This window comes from Alexandromys fortis, unplaced genomic scaffold (assembly GCF_014885135.2).
Source record: "Alexandromys fortis isolate MF-2015 unplaced genomic scaffold, M_Fortis_MF-2015_v1.1 scaffold_24, whole genome shotgun sequence".
Classification (NCBI taxonomy): domain Eukaryota; kingdom Metazoa; phylum Chordata; class Mammalia; order Rodentia; family Cricetidae; genus Alexandromys; species Alexandromys fortis.
The window spans coordinates 13,609,335-13,626,386 of NW_026067906.1; positions in this window are offsets into that span (position 1 = coordinate 13,609,335).

The following is a 17,052-nucleotide window of genomic DNA, read 5'->3' on the forward strand; positions in this document are numbered from 1 at the left end:
TTTTTTTTCAATAAAAAATTATATTAAAAAAATACTTTCAAACTGAACCCTGTAATTCATAGTAAAGATCATCCACCATGATCACATAGACTTCATACTGGAAGGTCAGGGCTGTTCAATGTAACATAAATTCTAACTGTTCTTAATAAAAGCCTGGAGTCAGGTATTAGGGGGTGAAAGCTGAGAGATTAGAGAAACAGAGTGACCAGTCACTAGAGAGACCTTTCACCTCTACAGATACTCAGACCTGTCCTCAGACAGGATGCTCAGATTGCATCCTCAGACTCCACTAAGCTCCTGCATTGTCCTTCCTTAGATTTCTCTCTCTGCTCTGCCATATTATTCCTTCCGCTGCCTTCATAGCGCTGGTATTAAAGATGTGGAATCCCAAGTGCTTGGATCACCTTTGTTTGTGCTGCTTCTCTTTCAGATAGGTTCAATCTTGTATAGCCCAGGGTGGCCTCGAACTAACAGAGATACATCTGCCTCTGTATCCCGAGTCCTGGGAATAAAGGTGTGTGCCACCATCCCCGGTCCCTAGTGTCTTAGGTCTGTACTCTGATCTTCACGCAAGCTTTATTTGTGAAAAATGTAACCAAAATATTACTACATTTCAAAATATGTAAATCAATAAATGCAATCCACACTATACACAGACTGAAACAAAAAACCAACATGCTCATCGCATTAGACAAGAAACAACATCCCTCCATAATAAAAGTCCTGGAAATACTGTGGATACAGGGACAAACTTGTACATGATAAAGCCAATATAAAGCATTTCCACAGGCAACATCAACCTAAATAGATAAAAGCTCACAAATGTTCCACTAAAATCAGGAATAAGGCTAGGTTACGCCTTTATACCTTTTCAGTGCAGTACTTAAAGTCTTAGCAAGAACATTAAGACATCTGAAGGAGATAAAGGTGATACAAACAGCAAAGAACAAAATAAAATTTATTTTACAGATGCTATGACTATATCCATGCATGATCCTCAAAATTCCACCAGGAAGCTCCTACTGCTGATAAACATTTTCAGCAAAGTATCAGTGTACAAACTGATACATAAAAATCAGTAGCCTTCCCATATACGAATGATAAATGGACTGAGAAAGAAATCAGAGGAACAATACCTTTTACAGTAGCCTTGATAATTATAAAATGGCATGGATAACTCTAATCAAGCAAGTGAAAATGTGTATAATAAAAATATTACAACATTGAAAAAAGAAATTGAAGATGATATTAGACGATGGAAAGATCTCTCACACATATGTAGGATTAATATAGTAAAAATGGTCATCCTACCAAAAACAATCTACAGACTTAATGTGATTCCCATTATAATTTTAATACAATACTTCACCAATCTTGAAAGAACCATTTTCAGTTTCCTGTGGAGGCACTGAAAACCAAGGACAGCTAAAGGCAACTTGAATAATAAAGGAGCACTGGAGATATCAACTTCCTCTACCTCGAATTTTTTTACATAGTGATAGTGATAAAAAGAAAATTATTGGCATAAAATGGGACTTATTTTTCAGTGGAGTCAAATTGAAAACCCAGGCATTATTCCCTATTTCTATACATACATGATTGTTTCTTATAGAGAAAGCAGAAATGCTTACTGGAAAAAGTGTCTTCAATAAAATAATACATTGAAACAGGATACAATATTAAAAAAATGACCAATAGAAGTAATCCAAATTTATTCCACAAAGCAAAATCAACACTGAACTGATCAAAAATCTAAACATAAGGCTAATTACAGATTATGTTAGAATAGAAATTGAGAACGGTCTTGAACTCATTGACACCTTAAAGGGCTTCCTTACCAGAACACAGTTAGCACATGTCCTAAGCACAGCAATTAGTGAATAGTAGCTCATGAAAATGGAACCTTCTGTTTGACAAAGGACACCACCCTCCAGGCAAGACTATGGGCTATAGAGGTTAGGTATAAATTAAGAACTAAAGGGAGAATCAGATCGTCCTAGAAAGGGGAGATAGAATAGATAGCAATGGATGAATGAGAAAGACTGGAAAAGGAGAACTGAAGAAGAGGAAGAATGAAGCAGGGAATTCGAGAGTTAATACAGAGAGGCACAACTAAAACAAAGGGCCATTAAGGGTTTTATGGAAATCTCATTCAGTAGAAGCTTCCCAAAATATATACATGTATGAAGGTGATCTGAATGAAGTCATCAAATGGTAGGGAAGATGGAGCTCCAGATGGCCATGTTTTTCACAAAATAAACCTCCAAGAAAGGGAATGGGTTAAAAGTTTTTGGCCAAATGAGCTCAAAGGAACTGGCAAACAACCCTGGCTGTTGCCAGCTCTATTGGTTGTTATCCACAAATGTATGATAAGTCCCCATTACTAAAGATAATAAGTACATAAGTCATTGAACACACAAAAAATTGAACTGGTGCCTAGACTACTTAGAGCCTCCACTCCTACAGACTTGTGTCCATGGAAGGTACTCTAGTAGTAGAACTAGAAGGTACTCTAGACTAGTACTGGAAGGTACTCTGCTCTCTACCAAAAGGATCTTTGTAAATGAAAATTTCTGTCTCACCCTGACCCACAGCCTTTCAGTCCCAAAGAAACACATAGAGACTTATTTTTAATTACGAACTGATTGGCTTATTATTCAGGCTTATTATTAACAACCTCTTACAATTTAAATTGACCCACAATTCTTATCTATGTTTAGCCGTATGGCTTACCTCAGTAAGACATTCTCATCTTGTTTTCTCTGCTTCTGGATGATGACTGCATTTCTGCCTTTTCTCTTCCCAAAATTATCCTAGTCTTGTTGATCCACTTATACTTCCTGTCTAGCTACTGGCCTATCAGCATTTTATTAAAACTATATGAGTAACAAATCTTTACAGTGTATAAAATTATTATCCCAGACCATTCTCCCTTTTTTCTTTTCAAAATCAAGCCTGATTTTAATCTCCTTCCCCTCCCCCCCGACCATTATCCATAACAACTTGTAACCAACACTCTAAACAAAGACAAACATCCATAATCCATTTTTTTTTAGGAATATGGCCATAGTTTTCTTGGCTACTTCCTGCTGATTGGGAGCACTGATGATCTTTTGGGGACCCAAAGAAAATTTAGGATTAATGTGAAGTACAATATAGTATTCTCTGAGGCTTGATCATCTCAACCAGCAGCCACGAAGCTGTTCTGGATGCAGAACTCAGAACACCTGCTCTGAAACATTGGATCATCTGGACATCCACTCCTACTGGAGACTTTTTTCAGAGACTCCTCCTCGATCCAACCTTATTTTTCTTAATCCAGAATGAATCCAAAGCCTCTTATTTCCTGTGGAAACAAAAGCAATACCTCTACTCCAAAGTAGCATAATTTTTAACTTAGATTTTGAAGTCATGCTTTTTCTAAATATATAGGTTAAATTAATCTAGCAGCACTTATAATCAAATGGGTTTTTTTTGCAGTTGTTGCTTATTCTCAACAGTCAAACAATTCAAAGACAATACAAAACATACAATATTCAGACTGTCTGTGTATTTTCCATATTTACCTGCCTTTTTTTTTTTACTATTTCTTTTGGTTTTATTTTTTAATTTTTGATTTTGTGGGACAGGGTATCTCTGTATATCTTTAGCTGCCCTGGAAATCACTTTGTAGACCAGACTGGCCTTGAACTCATGGAGATCTGCCTACTTCTACCTCCCAAGTATTAGGATTAAAGGTGTGTGTCACCACACTCAACTTTTTAAAGGACTTTATATTTTTGCTTTTCTCTTCCAAGCCTACATATATTTTTAAACAAACTATAAACTGTTTAGAGGTGATTTTTTTCCATCTGAATCTGTCTTTACTGTATATCTCTTTCTTTTACTAACCACATGAGTCTTTAATATGTTTAGTGATATGGCCAATGAGCATTTTATTAAAACAACACAGTGACAAATCTTGTACAGTGTACATAGGACTATTTAAGACCTTGTCACTTGTATTATTTTAATAAAATGCTGATTGGCCAGTAGCCAGACAGGTAGTATAGGTAGGGAAATCAGAGTAGGAGAATTCTGGGAAGAGGAAAGGCAGAGATGCCATCATCATCCAGAAACAAAGCAAGCAAGATAAGAGTGCCTTACTGAGAAAATGTACCAGGCCACATTGCTAAGCATAAATAATAATTATGGGTTAATTTTAGTTGTAAGAGGTAGATAGTAATAAGCCTGAACAACAGGACCAACAGTTTATAATTAATATAATTCACTTTGTGTTTCTTTGGGGCTGAATGGCTGTGAAACAGGGTAAGACATAAACTTCTCTCAAGAAATGGCAGTCAATGTGGGGTTCAAACCCACAACCCTAAGATTTAATCTTAATCATGCTGCCTAGCAGATTGAAGATTCACATGGTCAGAAAAAGATAGAGATATACAGTAAAGAAAGATTCAGATGGAAAAAATCTTTAAATTGTGTATAGTGTGTTTAAAAATACATGTAGGCTTTGGAGAGAAAAGGAAAAGAATGGAGAATATCCTCAAAAAATCAATAGAGTTAAGAAAAAAGACAGGTAAAGATGAAAAATACACACACAATCTACATAATATATGTTATTGTGATGTGTTTGAATTGTTTAACTATGAAAGAAGGAACAACAGTTACTAAAAATCATTCAATTATAAATTATTGGGAATCAATCCAACCAATATATTTAGAAAATGCCTTGACTTCAAAATTCAAGTCAACAGATATGTTACTTTGGAGAAGAGGTTTGGCTTTTGTTTCCACAGGAAATGTGAGGCTGTAGATTCATTCTTGGTTAAGAAAAATAAAGCTTGATCAAGGAAGATGCCCTGAAAAATATCCAGTGGGAAAAGATGGCCAAGATGATCCAATGTTTCAGAGCTCCTGTTGGAATTTCTTCTGAGTTCTGTATCCAGAACTGCTTCAAGGCTGCTGGTTGAGATGATCAAGCCTCACAGATTACAGTCAGAACTTGACCATAATCCTACATTTTCTTTTGGTTCCCATAATTTTACCAGCACCCATAAGCAGCATGGAATTGCCTAGAAAGTTATGCCACTTTACCAAAAAAAAAATGCATTATGGATGTTTGTCTTTTTTTAAAGTGTTGGTTACAAGTTGTTATGGATAATGGTCAGGGAAAAACATAAACAAAGGAGATTAGATTCAGAGTTCTTGCTTTGAAATGAAAAATGGAAAATATTGTAGGATAATTCTCTTGTCATTCATATTAGTTTAATAAAACACTGATTGATCAATAACCAGGGAGGAGGTATAGGTAGGGTAACCAGACTAGGAAAATTCTAGGAAGAGGAAAAGCAGAGTCAGTTACAACCTAAACACAGAGGAAGAAAGATGAGAATGCTTCAGTGAGAAAAGGTACAAGCCACATGGATAAACATAGAAAAAAATTATGGGCTAATTTATGTTGTTAGATCTAGTTAGTAATAAGTATGAGCTATTAAGCCAAAGAGTTTACAATTAATATAAGCCACTGTGTGTTTCTATGGGAGTGATTGGTGTGAAATGGATGAAACTAGAAATTCTGTTTATAGATCTTTGTTTTTCTGTTCATTTGTTTGTTTTGTCATAATCAGGTATGGTTGTTTTGGTTTTATATTATTTATTTATTTATTTATTGGTTTACTTTAGTTCCCTATTTGTTTACTAATGTAAGAGATAAAAAAATGTGAATTTGGACTTGTGGATTGGGAGGAACTGGGGGAGGGGCAAATCATAATCAGAATATATGTTGTGAAAATCGTATTTCAATTAAAATGGTACTTCTTTATCTTATATGTTATAAATATTAATGATCTGATATTTTTAACAGTTTGTCTATCTTGTATATTTTGCTCAATTTTCTACATTAGAAAATTAGAAAGAATGTTGTACTTTTAATTTGCAGAAATATTTTTACAGTTCAAGACTGTCTTATCTGTATGGAATGTGTAAATTTTTGCTAAATTTTATTTATTTTAAGGCACTTTTGTTTTTTAATCATTCATTTAATTTACCTACTGTTATTTCTGACATGAAAGTTGCTTAGATTTTTAAAAGTACACAAACACGTTTTTCATATTTATTTTTTATAAAAGCATCAGTATAACACTTTCTGTGTTTAACTTTCTGTTGTCTGACTATCTAGCTAGTTGTTATATACAGATCAGAGTTTGTTTGCTATGTCAGCACTTGCTAACTGCCTATCTATCTATATGATAACTTTAAATAACTAGTGTTCAATTAAAGTTCATATTTGATTAGACCTACTTTGCCAATACTCACTTTCTAATATCCTGGAGTTCATAATTATTTGGATTCATTCCAGTTAGATTTATAGAACTTTATTGTACTGGGTAGGGTTTTCTTTTTCTTTTTATTGGTGTCAAATAAGCCTTTTATTGAAATCACTTTATATTTAAGTTTTCTAGAAAATGCAGAAATATTAGTCATTTCTTGAATTATTTTTCTTTTGTGATTCCCAGTAGAGGATTGTGATTTTATTCATATAGTCTCACTCATTTCCTCTTATCGCTACTTGATGGCAATTTATTTGGGGGAAGCTGCTATAATTTGACTCATTTAAAAGTTTTTCATGCATTATACATTTCTATTTATTGTTGCAATACATTGTCACCTTTTCATTTTTAAATTTAATTTTATATTACCATGAAAATTAATTTTCCTGAGCTTAAGCCTAAAAACCTGAATAACAGCATAAAGGATACACACAGAGTCACATACGATTTTCAAATTTGAGTGCACTCTCATTCTCCTGTGCATTTAAAGATAGAGGTGAGCTTTCCTTCTTTAGACATAATCCTCCTTCTTTAAAGCAACCAGTGTTAGCAAGTCCTTGTGCAAATAGAAAGGAAGTCTTCCATCTGGGATTGTGTCCAAGTAATGATCTTGATGCTAAGCTTTCTGCTTAATAATGAGCTAGGTCCTTGTTCCATACAAAGAGGAGCTCTATAAAGTCATTAACTAAACATAATTTTTCCCGTTATTATTTTCCTTTCTTATGTTGGGAGGAGATCCTTCTAGCTGCTGAGTTTCTAGAATATAGAATTCAAGAGAAAATTTGTTTGTATGTGCTTCTGTTGTTTGGGCTTAATGAAGCCACTATTGTATCCATATCCAAAGAGAAAAAGAATTTTAGGGTAAAGATTCAGCCAAAGAACTCAAGAAGAAAGAGAGCAAATCATGCAAGGAACTTCTTTATGTGTTATAATTTTCTCATGTTGTTTCTTAAACATTCCAGATATTGTTAAACAATAAAGCTTTGTTTTACATGTAGAGTGGGGTACTACACTAATTCAAAGCACAATGGAACAGGAAGAACTGCATTGGCCTTAGGCTCTTTATGATAACACTGGGGTTGATAAGTGAAGACTGCAGAGTTATTCCTATGGATATGTAAGGACAATCTTCTTGGGGTGTGCACTTCCTCCAATAATAGAATGGATTTCCTTCAACATAAGCGGGTGGTTTGTCCCAATAAATATTATAGAAAACTTTTTCATATACACATCTAAAAGACCATGAGAAATTTTATCACAATTGTCTTTACCATTGAATTAGCAATTAAAACATATATACGGATCATGCTAAAGAGTGACTTAATAGTTAAGAACCCTTGCTGTTCTAGCAGAGGACTTAAATGTAATTCCTAGAACCTATATGGGGGCCTTCAACTTTCTGCAATCCTATGTTGCGGGTATCCAACACTGTCTTATGACCTCTATGGTCACCATGTATGAGTGTTGTACAAATACACACATACAGGGAAGACATATAAACATATAAATTAGAAGAAGTGTCTAATAATAATACAAAAATTAAGACAAAAACTTACTGCTGAAAAAAAGTGATCGATAGCCATACTCAGTTGTTATTAGTGTAAATTACAAGAATGTGTGACAAGATATGCCTATTGCTGTAATAGTGGCATTACTGTTATGGGTATTAAAAACTGCTTTCCAGTTGGTTTTAAAGTTCACACCACAGGAAGTTATGTATGTTTGGTGTTGCAAATCTGCTTTAAAAGTACTTATGGTTGGGAAACTCTAAATCCAGAGTAAATATGAGCCTACTACTGCAATTTTGCAAAACACAATATCAAACTGACTTCTAGATTTCTAAATTTTTATTCCTATATTCATAGATTGTGCAGCTCTCAGATTCTAATCGAGAAGTTTTATAGAATAGTGTTCTATGATAAATGCTGAAACTCAAAACTAGTCAAAGTACAGAGATTAAGTGCCTGTGAGAGGCTCTGCCACAAATAGGACATCATATCAAAACTCCTCTCAGAACGAAGGAAGACCAGCAGAGAGGAACAAACAGAAAGAATGGAAGAGCAGAAAACTTATGAATATGACAGGACCTCTGAACTCATGAAACCGCAGCTGCTGTTCTTGCCTGCCCAAAACCAAGCCAGTCAATACCCCATCATGAAAAAGGGAGGGGTCTGTTCATAGTCTCCACCTTTACAAGTACGAGGATTTAGTTTTGTTTAATAACATGGTCCTCAGTAGGCCTATCACGCTCTAGTTTAAGGACCACACCTGTGAGTTTGTAGGTCGAACAAACTGAGCTTAGTGGGTTGTTTTGAAATTGAGTTTTATGGGCGAAAATAGCTGTGCCTCATGACTGAATTTGATACCTCATTGTCATGCAAGTCTTATCTCAATGTTTTTCTTTTCTTTTTTTTTTTTTTAACTGTGTTTTAACTTTAACAAACTGTGTTTGTTGGTTGAGTTACTTTGTAGGCTCTCTTCACAAAAAGAGAAATAGGATTGGTGACTTGGAATTGTAAAGACATAAGGCTTTTAAATTTTTAATAAATCTTTTAAATCACAATAAATCCCCCCAAAAGGTGTAGTTTTCCCTTATCATTCAATTATTGTATCCAAGACAAATACAACAGCCTGGCAAAATAAAATTGGCATTTGCCCATGATTTTAATTGAACAGCAGAGGGTGCTGATTGACAGCTTCATAAACAACATGACAAAAAGTATCTGCAAAACAAAATACAGTGCTGTTCATGGATGTGGTCATAAGGTATATATAGCACTCAAAAATTAAAGATTAAAGGAAAGATATGTATGTGTGTGTATGTGCATGTATGTCTGTGTGAGTGTGTTATGTGTGTATGTCTGTCTGTACGTATGAAAATTTAGTTAGCTATGAAACCTGGTTTTCAGGTATTTTTATTTTGTTCCTTTTTTGGGGATCTTCAAGAAAGGATTTCCCTTTGTATCTCCTGGAACTAGCTCTTGTAGACCAGGCTGGCCTCAAATTCACAGAGATCCGCCTGTCTCTACCTCCCAAGTGCTGGAATTAAACATGTGTACCACCACTGCCCAGCTTTTTGTTTTAAAAAAATTTTGTTTATAAAGTTTTGTAAAACTTTATATATAGATTAATGTACCTAGATAATTCCCTTGGTTTTGCATATTTTCTTTATTTTCCATACTATATTATAAAACAATCATTTTCAAAAGCACGAAAGAGCTCACTTGAAGAATAGTAGAAGTCCATAGTCTTCTACAAAAGTAATTTCCTAGAAGAATTTTATTCTCTTTATGTTAAACAGTTTTGGAATATAATTTGACTATTGCTATTTTCCAGAAAAGCATCCATTGCATTTAAATGGTCATTCAATAAAGGAGTATAATGAGAAGCTTGAAATGATAAGTTGGGTTGAGTAAAATCATTTAGGCTGGAAAGGTGATAAATGAAAAAAAATGTCCATGGATTTAAATATGGTCAATATTTGTTTGCAAATTTACATTATCTTTGTTTCTTGTCTTTTATAGCATAATACCAAAGAGTGGACCATTCATTTGACTTCATAATTTGTTCTATCTACTATTCATTTTCTGATCCATTAAAAGTTGCAGTTATATAATGACTTATTTCTTAAATACTTGTTACATACATTAAGAAATGTATTAATTTATTATCTTCTGATAACATCTTTATATAATTAACTTTTTAATTTATGCATGGATTTTGTTCTGCTTGCTGTTTTAAATATGGTTCAAAGCTGACTTTGAACCCATGGTATCCCTGACCCTCTGCTCTCAGTGACGATGGAGGCCATCACTCTTGGTTCTGAGTTAGTTTTCATCTGATGGCAAGCTTTTTTTTATTATTATTATTTTGGAGACAGGGTTTCTCCGTAGGTTTTTGGTTCCTGTCCTGGAACTAGCTCTTCTAGACCAGACTGGCCTCGAACGCTCAGAGATCCGCCTGCCTCTGCCTCCCGAGTGCTGGGATTAGAGGCGTGTGCAACCACCGCCCGGCCTGATGGCAAATTTTAAAGTTTAAAGTTTCATGAGGAATTAATTATCTAACAGACGATGAAGTCAACATTAACTACTCCCTGAACATATCAGTATTTTAAGAAGGTATTAATTTTAAGACCACAAATGTAATTCATGCATTTAAAATGTTCGATGGAACTGGGTGAAGGGGCTCAGACCTCTAACCCCAGAACTTTATGAATGACAACAGTTAAAGACCATTTTGATCCATTTGGGAAGTGTGTATGTGCAACACTCATGTGCCTGGGGCCATCGGAGGTCAGAAGAGTTATCTGTTCCCCTGAAAATGGAGTTAAAAGAGATGAAAACTGTCATGTTGTTGCTGAAAAATGAACTTGAGTCTTCTACAAGGGAAATGAAGCTGTTATTGTTATATCTCTATCATTGAAGGATTATGTACCACCACATTGACAATATTATTTACCTACATACATTATATATTACTAATTTCCATAAAGTTTATTTGAATACATCAACTGATTATTTGATAACATCTGAAAGTATATATGTTTCACGAATTCAAAGAAAATGGAATAAATATCCATTCCATTTATTTGGCATGGCTTATATAACATTTGGAATATCTTGGGCATTTTATTTTGGGAGTTTATCTTATTCATCACTTAATTATTTTTTATTTTTCTCAGTCATATAAGAATGTATATTGTATCTATAAAAAGTCTTAGTTTATTCTTGCATAAAATGCTACCTTTATAACCACTTTTCTCATTGCAATATTTACTTGCATTTTTACACTCCATAAGATAGCTTAGTAAAAGGATTTCAACGGTTTCTATTTGAAGTGCAGTTTCAGGATAACTCGGGAGTCAGAGAGAGCATCTCCAAGCAGACAGGTGTACAATGGGAGAGTATTATTCTCATCTCTGCAGAGCCCAGACGACTTCTAGGTTATTATTGGCTTTAATTATCACTCGCATGAGCTGCGATATTCTTTACTGTTGGTGAAGCAGTACTCCGCAGAGTGTGAAATCTTTCTCTGCTTTTGAAAATACCCAAGAAATGAACTGAATCACGTCCAATCTGCTGCAACAACTGAACACCCACTGATAAGTACGAGCAAGGGGCAAATTTATCATCACCAATAGAAAATGGGCTTTTTGGAAGTGAGATTTGAGACATCTTGCTGGCTGCTTACTACCAGAGAAAGCAGCTAAACCAAATCTACTTTCCTTTTAAACACACAGGCATTTTATTTTCCCTGATTGGTATTCAAGCTGATAAAAAGCAGTCTATTTTTATGTCTGCACTTTATTTAGTGATATAAAATTTAAACTCTAAAATATCAAGATAAATAGTTCTCATAGTTATAACCATTAACTCTCAGCCCCACTTTGCTCCACAATGCCTGCGTTTTTCCTTCCTTTAGCTGTTTCAAGTATAAATCAGACCCTTGGATTTTGAAAAGGCTTCATTCAGTTTTCTCCAGATGTGCAATGCTTAAAGTCCCATTTTTTTTCCTCTTAAAGTAAAGCATCTATAAACACACAGCATAAAGACATATGCTATTCAGACCAAAATCAGTTCTCAGTGATTCATGTCTCAATACCACTGTAGGGTTTCAGTAGGTCCTTTGATTCTCATGCTAAAAGAGCAGTGATGTCCCTACTTGTTTTGCTACTTTGAATCTCTGAAGAAGAAAGAGAAGGCTTATGAAAGAAAGGCTGAGAAAAAAAGGGGACAGAACTCTACAAGACAGCAATGAGATATTTGCTATGCCTTGCTTTAATTACCTAGATATGAAAGGATTACTACAAAGTAAGCAATAAAGATAATAAAAAATCAACACATTTTAAGTATTTAATTTAGCAATTTAGTCTAAATTCATCAGTGTTATATTACAATAGTTTTCTCATTTAATTTTAATTGAGAGTTTAGAGTTTTTCTCTATCACAGTGTTTTCATTTCTAAAACCAAGAGCTATGACTGACTTATTACTACATTAAAAATTCTACATTTGTTTGAGACGTATCAGGTAACTAGTGATATGGCAAAAGTGCATGAACACAAGATTGCCATTTACTGATGTTCAATGTTACCATTTCGTGTGTGTGACTGCAATTTTTAAATCTTGTTGTTCTTGAAATTATAGCCATGAGAACCACGAGGTAAATCAAATCAGAGAAAAACAATAACTGTGAAATCAGTTTCTTTTGCTTGGGTTGTCTTGTTTCTACAGATGTTGGAAATAGAAAACCCTACAGAGGCTTTATAAGTGGCAGAGAACCTTGATCATAGGAAACAGGAGAATTTTTAACACTTTTCTCTTTATATAATGTATTTTTACTCTCAGTTTCTGAAGTTAGTGGACCTCATCATTAGGAAATAGTAGCTCTCAGAAGAGGAGAAGATAACGCTACATGGTTTAAATGCATAACAATTCATGACTATCCTAATTTGAGACTCATGAGTATTCGGTATGATTTCTACTTTCCTATCCCCATTCTATCATACAATTATATTTTAGTGTACATTAGAAGCTGGTGCTTCATGAAAATGGGGAGAGGGTATAACTGTCAGGAGTATGGAGAAGAATAGAGAAAAGAGAAATGAAAATAAGCAAGTGACCCCAAATGGGATCATTTTGCTTGAAAGATGCATACCAAATGAATCCATAGAATATTTTCATAACTTTAACCGAACCTCTCTGTTTCTTAAAATGACAGTTCAACATACATTAAGCCAAGATTTGCAATTCAACACCACAATCACTTCAGAGTGAGCACTTCTGCCAGTGATCCACGCTGTGTTCTCACAATAGTGGGTGTCCCTTTGCTAGCTTGTTAATACTAAACATGCAAATTGCCTATGTGTTGTGGCACTGTGGGTCACCTGGAGACTTGCCATTTGGGCTATTATGATCAAAGCCAGAGCAAATTTCCTTCAAACCATATTTCTTAAGCTCAAGGGCATTATCCAGAAGCAGTGAAAATGACAAGGCACAAAGAATATGAGCAGAATGAACATACAGCAAAGGTGTTCAAAAGAATATGACTGAAATAAAAAAAAAAAAAAACTGATTTTCTAAACCTGCCCAGTGATTCTGATGGTGCGGTATCTTTAAGTTTTAAACACATTGAGAAAGGATGTGTGCATTGCTCTTCCAATTCTGTGGTACTTTTTTTTTTTTTTTTGAGAGAGAGAAATAAGAATATGACTAGACTGCATTTCCTTTTAAAATACTTTCAGACTTAGTCTAGGCGAAATAAAAACGGCATGAAAATGTCAGCTGTGCTTATAAGATTTAGGGTGCATTGCTCAGAGATTTAGTTGCAGGCAGGTATCAGTAACCCAAGCAGTCGATTCCTTTCTATTTCATCTGCGGTGTGAACAATTTTAGACATGGATTATAGGAACAAGAATATGAACCCTTCCCTGACCGCTTACCATGACATTGAAGACATGTTAAAGTGTTTTTTTTTTTAAATATATGTGTCTATCTCTACAATGTCCTTCTAACAAGTGTAAGTTTGCCTAAATGTCACCCTTCAGGGAACCTCTTCAGATTCCCATCATCCAAGTGTACTAGTTTGTATTTCCATGTTGCTTTTATGAATACTTCTAATGTATCCTTAAAAATAGCGTGATCTACTGAGTGCTAAAGGGTTCTTCACACTTGTCTGTGGGTTATGGAACAACAGACATCACACCACAGTATCACTTTTATTCTTAACATACCATCACAGAGTTTATAACTATGCTATTAGCTCAATTAAAGTTTCATTACGTCACTTTTGTATGAAAATGAATGCATTAGGTAAATAGAATATTTTCCATATCCCCAAAACCAAACAAATATCATTTGAAAAATTTTAGTAAAAAAAATTCTCTCTGACCATATATAACTAATTGTATCATTTTTGTTATTATAAATGAAGCACTGTGTCAGGAGCAGTGAAACCCCAGATCCTGAATTTCTTGTAATCTCTTGATCTGAGTGTCTACAGCTGCTCTGAGCACGAGACCTTCAGGAGTTCCTGATGGAAGGAAGAATAGTTTCTGGTGGGTTTGATTGGGGTGTGGATATCTCTATACATCTCTATATAACTCTGAACACAATAAAGGGGGCATTCTTAGGGAATTCAAGCATGAACTGTGTCGCTGTCTCTCTGTCTGTGTGTGTCTGTGTATTTTAAACTCCAGCCCCCTTGCCTGGAGGGCACGGCGCATGGCAATTGGAGGTCTCCACCGAGATATCGGGAACTGGCAGCACTGCTTTTTAAATTTAAAATTAATCATTTTTATGAACAAATTTAAAGGATATATTTGTTGTGTTTTCATTTATTTTTAGAAACATTTATTATTTTATATTATTTTGTTGGAAGATAAAATACAAATAGGACTTCTTGCCCTTTAAAGGGTTTTATAATTCTTATTTGGAGAAGCAAAATATATCTGAATGGATTTAAAAGTTAATTTCTTATTAATTTAGACACTTATCATCTTCTACAGTAGATATTATTAAAATAGTTCAGTGAATAAAACTGCACTGAAAATTCATTTGACACAGTCAGAATGGCCAAGATCAATAAAACAAATGACAGCTGATGTTGCAAGGATGTGGAGGAAGAGGAGCAATAATTTACCACTGGTGGGAGTGTAAAATATCAACAGTCACTAAGGAGATCAGTGTGATGATTTCTTAGAAAGCGGCAAGTAGATATTCTTCAACATCCAGCTATACCACTCTTGAAATTATACCCCAGGGGGGCTTCATTCTACCACAGACATACTTACTCAACCATACTGAACGCTGCTCTAATAAAAAGAGTCAAACATTGGAAACAGCATAAATGTCCATCATTTGATGAATCAAGAGTCTTTGTTTCATAGTTTTTAAGGGAGGGCTGGTTTTATTTCTTTTTTTTATTTTAACCTTAGAAGGCTTTTGTGTGTATATAGTGGCTGACACTTTGTTTGCTTTTTTGTTTTTGTTTCTATGGGATACTTGTCTGTGAACATATGTACCTCTGTCTATATATGTTTTTGTGTCTTTTCTTTAGCCCCCTTTTTTCCTGTTTCTTTGTTTTGACTTATGCCAGTTTGTTGCCTTTGTTTTAATTTATTTATTTTATTTTATGATTAGTCTCTAGATTCCTGTTTGTTTTCTAATGAGGGAAAGTGTATGGATTCTGATAGCAGTGTAAAAGGGGAGGAGCTAGGATGAGTTAAGGGAAAATGGAACCCTAATCAGAATACTATGTACAAAAATAATCTATTTTCAATAAAAGAAAAATGGAGTAAAAAGCAATATAAATAAATAAATAAAAATGTGTCTTAGCAGTTGCACGAAGATTCACTTAATTTTTAATTTTTATTGCAAATGAAATGTCTTAGAAGAGCATAACAAATTGTATATTTATTTATGGAAAGGAGAGAAAGGAAGGCTAACTGTTGTGGCAGCATTCTAAAAGCATCTCTCTGTGAAAGTAATACTGTCTCACTAGGTTTGGTAGTACCCATCTTTAACCCAGTGCTCCAGGAGCAGAGGCAGGCAGTTCTTTCTGAGTCTCAGGACAACCTAGTCTACAGAGAGAGCTCCCAGCCAGCCAGAGCAATGCCATAAAAATATGTCTCAATAAATAAATTAGAATATTGAATCAGGGTGGTGGTGGCACACGCCTTTAATCTAAGCGTTCAGGAGGCAGAAGCAGGCAGATCTTTATGAGTTCGAGGCCAGGCTGGTCTACAAGGGCTAGTTCTGGGACAGGCTCCCGATTAAAGAGAACACTTGTCTTGAAAACCAAAATAAAAAATATTGCGATATTGCGGGGCGGTGGTGGCGCACGCCTTTAATCCCAGCACTTGGGAGGCAGAGGCAGGCGGATCTCTGTGAGGCAGCCTGGTCTACAAGAGCTAGTTCCAGGACAGGCTCCAAAATCACAAAGAAACCCTGTCTCAAAAAACAAAAACAAAAAAAAAATTGCGATAAATATCTTAATAAAAACTGTAAACATTTCATTTCTCAAACATTTAAAAATTTTATAAGCACTGGTTACACAATAGACAAGTGAAGGAATAACAAATAGTAAAGTACAAAGAAATAATGGGCGAGAGCAGGTAGACGTGTGTGTGTGTGTGTACATATATATTACATAACTAGGATTCATTTATTTACATTATTAGAATCCTATCAAACCTTACAATCATAAAGTTCATCATAAAGTTTAGAAACTAAAATTTGTCATAAACTTTAGAAAATAAACTTGCATTAATTTGCACTAAGATAACATAAAAATGTGTGTGTATGTGTGTATGTGTGTGTGTGTGAGTAAGATTTACCAGCATTTCCCTTTTAATTGAAATGAGTTAGTAATAAAATCAATAACGGTAGAATATACTAAGAATTTAAGGAAGGCATTATAGTATTTTTTAAATGTTCATGTGTATGTATGCTTTGCCTATCTATATATCTGTGAACTATGATATACCTGGTACCCACATAAGTCAGAATGGGACATCAGAACGCCTGGAAATGGAGTTATAGACAGTGAGCTGCCATGCTGATGTTTGGAAATGATCCCAGGATCTCTAGAAAAAGAGCAGATTTTTTTTTTTTTTTTGACTGCTGAGACATCTTCCAGTCCCAGTGACATTTTCAATTGTGGACAAGATCCAAATTTCTGGCTTAGGACCATGTATCTTTTGATTGATTCATTGTGTTTTGTTCCAGA